This window comes from Triturus cristatus, chromosome 3_2 (genome assembly GCF_964204655.1).
Source record: "Triturus cristatus chromosome 3_2, aTriCri1.1, whole genome shotgun sequence".
In the NCBI taxonomy this organism is placed as follows: Eukaryota; Metazoa; Chordata; class Amphibia; order Caudata; family Salamandridae; genus Triturus; species Triturus cristatus.
The window spans coordinates 1,038,139,884-1,038,147,815 of NC_140584.1; the positions used below are offsets into that span (position 1 = coordinate 1,038,139,884).

The following is a 7,932-nucleotide window of genomic DNA, read 5'->3' on the forward strand; positions in this document are numbered from 1 at the left end:
TTTATGTCAACGGTGTTGCATTGTCCGTTTAAGATTTCTTCTGCACTTATGTTGTTGGGAATAGGACCTAATGTATCTAATTATCCTATATTAAATGAGCATAAATATTTTCTATTTTTAGCCATGACTGTTGCGCGTTTATGTATTGCAACGGAATGGTTACTCCCTGAGGCTCCGAAATTTGAATTTTGGAGAGCTAAGCTTTATAATATTTATGAATTAGAATGGAGTTTATATGCTTTGAAGGGGGCTCGAAAGAAACAAATTGGATTGCTAACTTGGAGTGCTCTCACAGATTATATGGTGGTATGATGAGCTCTGTAATATATATTATTATTGTACTTTATTCCTTTATTTATTTATGTTTGAGGCTTATTTAATCATCCCTCAATGATGGTTTATTATTCGCAAGTGTCTCAATTGTATGAATTTGAGAGATATTTTTTTTATAATGTGTATTAAGGTTAGGATTTCTTTTTTTATTCTGTATTGTCACCGGAGCTTCTGTGGAAATAAATAAATAATAAAAAAAAAAAGGAATATGTAAATGGATGAATATGAAACTCTTTGTATTTTAAGTTGCAAATATGCTGGTTCTCTGTTCTTTTGGAATCATATATTTAAAAAATCTAGGTGTTATTGCAGATGTCCAGGGAGTAACCCAATGTACAGTTACTTTTTTACTTTACTACTTCAATGATGTGGGGGAGCAGCTGTCTATCCAGGGGTGGCGCTACAGCGACGTGACCGGTGGGGCCGGACTGGGTGCTGGCCTGAAGGGGGGCACTGTCCGAGGGGTGGGGGGGAGGTTCACTGTGTTTAGCAATAAGTTACGATTTTAAAGCACCTGCTGCAGAGTTCCTTGTGTGTCCAGCTTTCTGATAGAAATAAAATTGTCAAGATAATTGTGATTAATGTTCCTGCTAGAGAGAGAGAGAGAGAGAGAGATCGAGTTTTGTCTATTGGCAGTGAAGACTCCCCTTAAATAGCGCCTTTACCAGCACTTTAAAAGAAATTAAATGTATTTGAGAAAGAGATTATGGAAAGATGAGGGGCACCTTTGCCAGGTGGTAGTGAGGGTTTTCGTGGAGGAGGTCATGGAGGGGGAGTGCCGCCATCCAATAAGATTGTCACACCGGGCACCACCAGCGCTAAAGCCAGCCCAGTGTCTATCAATCACGTAAGCACACAAATATGGAGAAGAAGTGGTACGCAGGGGCATCCTGGTGCAGTGGCATAGGGACCCAGAGGCAAAAGGGGCCCACTGCTCCAGCTGCTGCTACTTTTGGAGGTTGCAGAATTCCTTGGGCTGTCCTTCTATAAAGGGGTGGCGACACTTCACCTCTGAATTGACCTCTATGTACGTAGAGTGCTTCATCCAGGGCAGCTTTATTCAGCTACAACTGTAGAATGCAGAGCATTTTGTTATTGGGACTGGAAGTGCAGATTTTGCATTAACCTTCTACACTTAATGCTGAGCAGCCTATACCAATGTAAATAAAAATATGAACTACCTTTCCCATGAACCTTATAGGAAATGATCAAACGAAACCGTCCACCAATCATGGCCATCTGTAGTCCATAAACATTCAAGTATCTTCTTGCTCCTGCTCCTCTTTCTTTACTGCTCTGCAGACAGGATAAGTTGTTCTACTTTGTTTAATTGAAGGCTGAGATTGATATTTATCGATAAGTAGTATGATAATGGCAAACTATTATTGATTAGTTATGGCATCAAGCGCTGGTACTAAGAAGTCCAATCAAGCCTAAAGACAATTGCACAAGAGGCATTCAGAAAGCAGAAACTAGGGCTGGGTGGGATTGGCGAAACGCCACTACGCCGAATTATAGAAAAAATGTGTGGAAAATGAGCGCACGTCCTAAGGGTCCGTGTGCCTGGGACAGGGGCCCATCGTGCCCCGGCAGGCTCCCCGATCTCCCCGGCCTGGCTGGGTTGAGAAGCAAGGACCATCCCCGGGGCCTGGGTTTCGGTCAGGGCCTGGGGTGTGGGAGCCCCTGTCCTGCGGCCTGCCAAGTGTCCATCTGCCCGGGACAAGGATCTCTGGTGCAGAGCCCCGGAGCCCTGCAAGGGCAGGCGGGAGCCCTACCACTATGGCTCGGCTCGGGGCGGGCAGATGCGCGTCCTTTCGGTCCCAGCCATCTGGTCGCACCTTTCCCCTCGGCCATCTGGTTGCACGCAATGCTTTCCAATGGGGTGACCAGATGGCCGGGCTGCCCTGGAAGTCCCGATGGGGGCTCATTTACCTCCCCGATCCCAGCCAGGACTCCAGGAACGTCAGGCGCATCTGGGCCTAGGGTTCCCTGAGTCTCGCGGTGCGCACGGGTTCCCAGAAAAAGGGGTAGGTTTCCTCTGGATTACTAGGGGCAGGGTATGCCGGGACACCCCTCCCGGGCTGGCGGTTCTCTGCTGGGGACCAGATGGGCTATACCCGTACGACACCTCCCCTCCGTCCGGGGCTCCCTCCTCCGGGCCACGGTGTGGCAAAGGGCCCGGGACGGGCTCCATGGGTCCTGGGCAGTCCTCCACCGGGCGTCCGGGCCCGAGAGCTCCAGCGATCCTCCCTATGCCTGAGGCCCAGTCGGGGTCCCCGAGCCCCCCTGGAAGCGGAGCCCGCGAGCCATGCAAGGGCAGCCGGGAGCCCAACTGCGCAGGCTTGGGGCGGGCAGATGGGAGTCCTTTTGGTCCCAGCCATCTGGTCGCACATTTCCCCTCGGCCATCTGGTCGCACGCAATGCTTTCCAATGAGGTGACCAGATGGCCGGGTTGCCCTGGAAGTCCTGATGAGGGCTCATTTGCCTCCCTGATCCCAGCCAGGGCTCCAGGAGGTTGAGCACCTCCACCCCCATGAGGTCTGGCAATTCCGAGACGGGCCGGCAGCACTCGGGCCCACCAGCTGGGGCCCCCAGGGGCCCAGGTCCGTGCCTGCCTCTTGGCCCCTTCCCGAAGGGTCTTTCCTCAGAGCCTGCTCACCCCGGGAGAAGGTAGGGACACGAAGCCGGCATCACCCGCACAGGGTGGCCTGCCAGGGGCGGCCCCGGCCGTACTCCGATCGATTGGGCACTCTCGGTCTGTTTAGGGATGGACTGCTTGGCCAGCCTTGGCTGTTGTTTCAAGCAAAGAGCTTCCACCCCACATTGACCGTCCGAGTTGAGGGCCTGCCGCCTGGCGGGAGGCCCTTCACCCTACCCAGCAGAGCGAAGGCCGAGCGGCCCTGGCAGCTCTTGCCCACCAGTGGTCCGACCCAAGCGGAAGGGGTCGGGTGGCGCAAGGCCCTTGGATGCTTCCGCCCGGCCCCGCGTGCCACGCCGTCACCCCTCTCCGTACAGCACCTTTCTACAGCAGTTCAGAACGACCGTTGTGAGGGGTGTCGCCGCCGCCAGTCCCCGGCACCCCTGCATCTTGCTCAGGCTGCACCTCGGCCCGCCTCTCCCTCCTGGGGGAGGTGGCTTGGCCCGACGGTGCCCATGCGACCGCACCTATCCACACCCCTCCAGCAGGCCCCGAGAGGGAGGGGTGCGCAAAGGTTGTCCGGTTGGGGAGATGGGCACACGGCTTCCCCGATCCACCCAGTCAGCAGGTGCGGCTACCTGGTTGATCCTGCCAGCAGCATATGCTTGTCTCAAAGAATAAACCATGCACGTGCAAGTACAGTACAGTAAAACTGCGAATGGTTCATTAAATCAGTTATGGTTCCTTTGATCGCTCCATCTGTTACTTGGATAACTGTGGTAATTCTAGAGCTAATACATGCCGATGAACGCTGACCTCCCGGGATGCGTGCATTTATCAGACCAAGACCAGTAACGGTGAGTGAAGAGGGAAGAGCCCAGTGCCGAATCCCCGCCCGGAGGCAGGCACGGGAAATGTGGCGTACAGAAGACCGACTCCCCGGCGTCGCTCAGAGAGCCCAAGTCCTCCTGGTCGAGGCTCACACCGCGGACGGTATTAGGCTGGTAGCGGCCCCTGGCACGCCGGGATCGGGTCTTCTCGGAGTCGGGTTGCTTGGGAATGCAGCCCAAAGCGGGTGATAAACTCCATCTAAGGCTATATACGGGACGAGATGGATGGCCAACAAGTACCCTAAGGGATAGTTGAAAAGAACTTTGAAGAGAGAGTTCAAGAGGACGTGAAACCGTCGAGAGGTAAACGGGTGAGATCCGTGCAGTCGGCCCGGAGGATTCAACACGGCAGGAAGGTCAGTGGCCCGGGATTTCCGGATCCCCTCCACGGGACCGGTGCCCGGGCCCTACCCGGTCCCCGCAGGGCGCATTTCCTCCACAGCGGTGCGCCGTGACCAGCTCCGGGTCGGCTGGGAAGGCTTCGGGGTGGCAGGTGGCCCTCCGCTGCGGCGGAGGGTGTCACAGCCCCCCTGGCAGCAACTTCGCCATGTCCACGGGCCAGAGGGAGATTCAACCGCCTCTGCGCCGTCCCCCGGGCCCCTGTTCCCAGCTGCCCCTCGAGGCATGCTGGGGCGGTTGAAGGGGGGATGGGGCCCCCTGCTCCTGGCGCGACTGTCGACTGGGGTGGACTGTTTTCAGTGCACCCCGAGCACGTCGCACCGCCGGGTTGGGAGGCCCACGCCGGGCACCAGCGGTCTGCGGTGATGTCACCCGAACCGTCTGGAAACACGGACCAAGGAGTCTAACACATGCGCGAGTCGGAGGGCCGAGCGAAACCCTGTGGCCCAATGAAGGTGAGGGCTGGCGAATGCTGGCTGAGGTGGGATCCTGCCGCGCTTCCAGCAGCGGGCGCACCACCGGCCCTGTCTCACCCGTTCCGTCAGGGAGGTTGAGCATGAGCATGCGTGATAAGACCCGAAAGATGGTGAACTATGCCTGGGCAGGGCGAAGCCAGAGGAAGCTCTGGTGGAGGTCCTTAGCGGTCCTGACGTGCAAATCAGTCATTCGACCTGGGTATAGGGGCGAAGGACAAATAGAACTATCTAGTAGCTGGTTCCCTCCGAAGTTTCCCTCAGGATAGCTGGCACTCGGAGCCCCCTGTTTTATCTGGTAAAGCGAATGATCCGAGGTCTTGGAGCCGAAACGATCTCAACCTATTCTCAAACTTTAAATGGGTAAGCCCAGCTCGCTGGCGTGGAGCCATGCATGGCATGCGAGTGCCTAGTGGGCCACTTTTGGTAAGCAGAACTGGCACTGCGGGATAAGCCGAACGCCGGGTTAAGGCGCCTGATGCCGATGCCCATCAGACCCCAGAAAAGGTGTTGGTTGATATAGACAGCAGGAAGGTGGCCATGGAAGTCGGAATCCGCCGAGGAGTGTGTAACAACTCACCTGCCGAATCAACTAGCCCTGAAAATGGATGGCGCTGGAGTGTTGGGCCCTTACCAGGCCACCGCCAGAGCAGAGAGCCTCGGGGGCTAAGCCGCGATGAGTAGAAGGGCTGCTGCGGGGCGCACAGAAGCCTGGGGCGAGGGCCCGGGTGGAGCCGCCGCAGGTGCCGATCTTGGTGGTAGTAGCAAATATTCAAACGAGAACTTTGAAGGCCGAGGTGGAGAAGGGTTCATGTGAACAGCAGTTGAACATGTGTCAGTCGGTCCTTAGATATGGGCGAGTTCTCTTTTCTTTGTGAAAGGCAGGGCGCCCTGGAATGGGTTCGGCCCGAGCCTTGGAAAGCATTGTGGTTCCGGCGGCGTCCGGTGAGCTCTCGCTAGTCCTTGAAAATCCAGGGAGATGGTGTAAATCTCGCGCTGGGCCGTACCCATATCCGCAGCATGTCTCCAAGGTGAACAGCCTCTGGCATGTTGCAACAATGTAGGTAAGGGAAGTCGGCAAGTCAGATCCAAAACTTCGGGATAAGGATTGGCTCTAAGGGCTGGGTCGGTCAGGCGCGCAAAACGGGCTGGGCACGCGCCGCGGCTGGATGAGGTGCCTCCCTCTGGGGTAGCGGTGACTCTGGACACGAGCCGGGCCTTTCCTGTAGGATCGCCCCAGCTGCGGTGGTTGCCTCTCTCCGTGCCCCCTCCCCCGGGGAGCGGGGCCGGTGTTCTGCCTCGGCCGGTGCCTAGCAGCTGACTTAGAACTGGTGCGGACCGGGGGAATCCGACTGTTTAATTAAAACAAAGCATTGCGAAGGCCCGAGGCGGGTGTTGACGCGATGTGATTTCTGCCGAGTGTTCTGGATGTTAAAGTGAAGAAATTCAATGAAGTGCGGGTAAACGGCGGGAGTAACTATGGCTCTCTTAAGGTAGCCAAATGCCTCGTCATCTAATTAATGACGCACATTAATGGATGAATGAGATTCCTACTCACCCTACCTACTATCTAGCAAAACCACAGCCAAGGGAACAGGCTTGGCAGAATCAGCGGGGAAAGAAGTCCCGGTTGAACTTGACTCTAGTCTGGCACTATGAAGAGACATGAGAGGTGTAAGATAAGTGGGAGGCCCTCGGGCCGCTGGTGAAATACCACTACTCTTATCTTTTTTTCACTTACCACGTGAGGCGGTGGGGCGAGCCCCATGGGGCTCTCGCTTCTGGCTCTGGGGACAGTGGCAGGTTGGGAGTTCGACTGGGCAGTACACCTGTCAAACGATAACGCAGGTGTCGTAAGGCGAGCACAGGGAGGACAGAAACCTCTGGTGGAGCAGAAGGGCAAAAGCTTACTTGATCTCGATTTTCAGTATGAATACAGACCGTGAAAGCGGGGCCTCACGATCCTTCTGACTTTTTGGGTTTCAAGCAGGAGGTGTCAGAAAAGTTACCACAGGAATAACTGGCTTGTGGTGGCCAAGCGTTCATAGCGACGTTGCTTTTTGATCCTTCGATGTTGGCTCTTTCTATCATTGTGAAGCAGAATTCACCAAGAGTTGGATTGTTCACCCACTAATAGGGAACGTGAGCTTGGGTTTAGACCGTTGTGAGGCAGGTAAGTTTTACCCTACTGATGATGTGTTGTTGCAATAGTAATCCTGCTCAGTACGAGAGGAACCGCAGTTTCAGACATTTGGTATATGTTCTTGGCTGAGGAGCCAATGGGGCGAAGCTACCATCTGTGGGATTATGACTGAACGCCTCTTAAGTCAGAATCCTACCTCGCTGCGATCTATTGAAAGTCATCCTCCGAACCCGTGCATGGGTGCCAACGGACGCCCTCCTCCACCACACCCAGGGGTGTGTCCCTCTGCCGCCGGGCTGGCGGGAGGGATGCGGAGGGGGTAACATGGGCCTGCGGGAGGCCACCTCCACCACGCGCCCTCAGGCACAGGGGCCTCCCCCTCCTGTCCCTGCCCCACCGGGGTGCGGGGACGGGGGCCACCATCCCCGGCCTGGCTAGGGTTCGGAAGCTGTGACCGGGCCTGGGGCTCGTGCTCTGTCCCAGGGTCCCAGGGTACAGGAGCCCCCATCCTGCAAGCCAGCCGAGGGTCCAGGCCCTGGTAACGGGGGTCCACCAGGGCCCGGGGAGGCTCTCCTCGGCCTGGCTAGGGTTAGAAAGCTGCGACCGGGCCCGGGGTTTGTGCTCTGTCCGGCGGGCCCCGGGTGCGGGAGCCCCCTGTCCTGCAATCCAGCTGAGGGTCCGGGCGCTGGGGATGGGGCTCCACTGGGGCCCGGGGGAGGCTCTCCCTGGCTAGGGTGAGGAAGCTGCGATCGGGCCCGGGGCTCGTGCTCCGCCCCAGTGTCCCAGGTTGCAGAATCTTCCCATCCTGCAAGCCAGCCGAGGGTCCGAGCACTGGGGACGGGGGTCCATCGGGAACCGGGGAGGCTCTCCACAGCCTGGCTAGGGTACGGAAGCTGCGACCGGGCCCGGGTCTTGTGCTCTGTCTGGCGGGCCCCGGGTCTGGGAGCCCCCTGTCCTGCAAGCCAGCCAAGGGTCTGGGTGCTGGGGAAGAGGGTCCACCGGGGCCCCGGGGAGGCTCTCCCTGGCCTGGCTCAGGTTCGGAAGCTGCGACCGGGC

General features: G+C 56.8%; 1 pseudogene; it reads left to right on the forward strand.

Annotated features, from left to right (window-relative positions):
• The first annotated feature begins 3,721 nt into the window (after nt 1-3,721).
• Nucleotides 3,722-7,094, forward strand: LOC146859060 (28S ribosomal RNA; annotated as a pseudogene).
• Nucleotides 7,095-7,932: the final 838 nt, after the last annotated feature.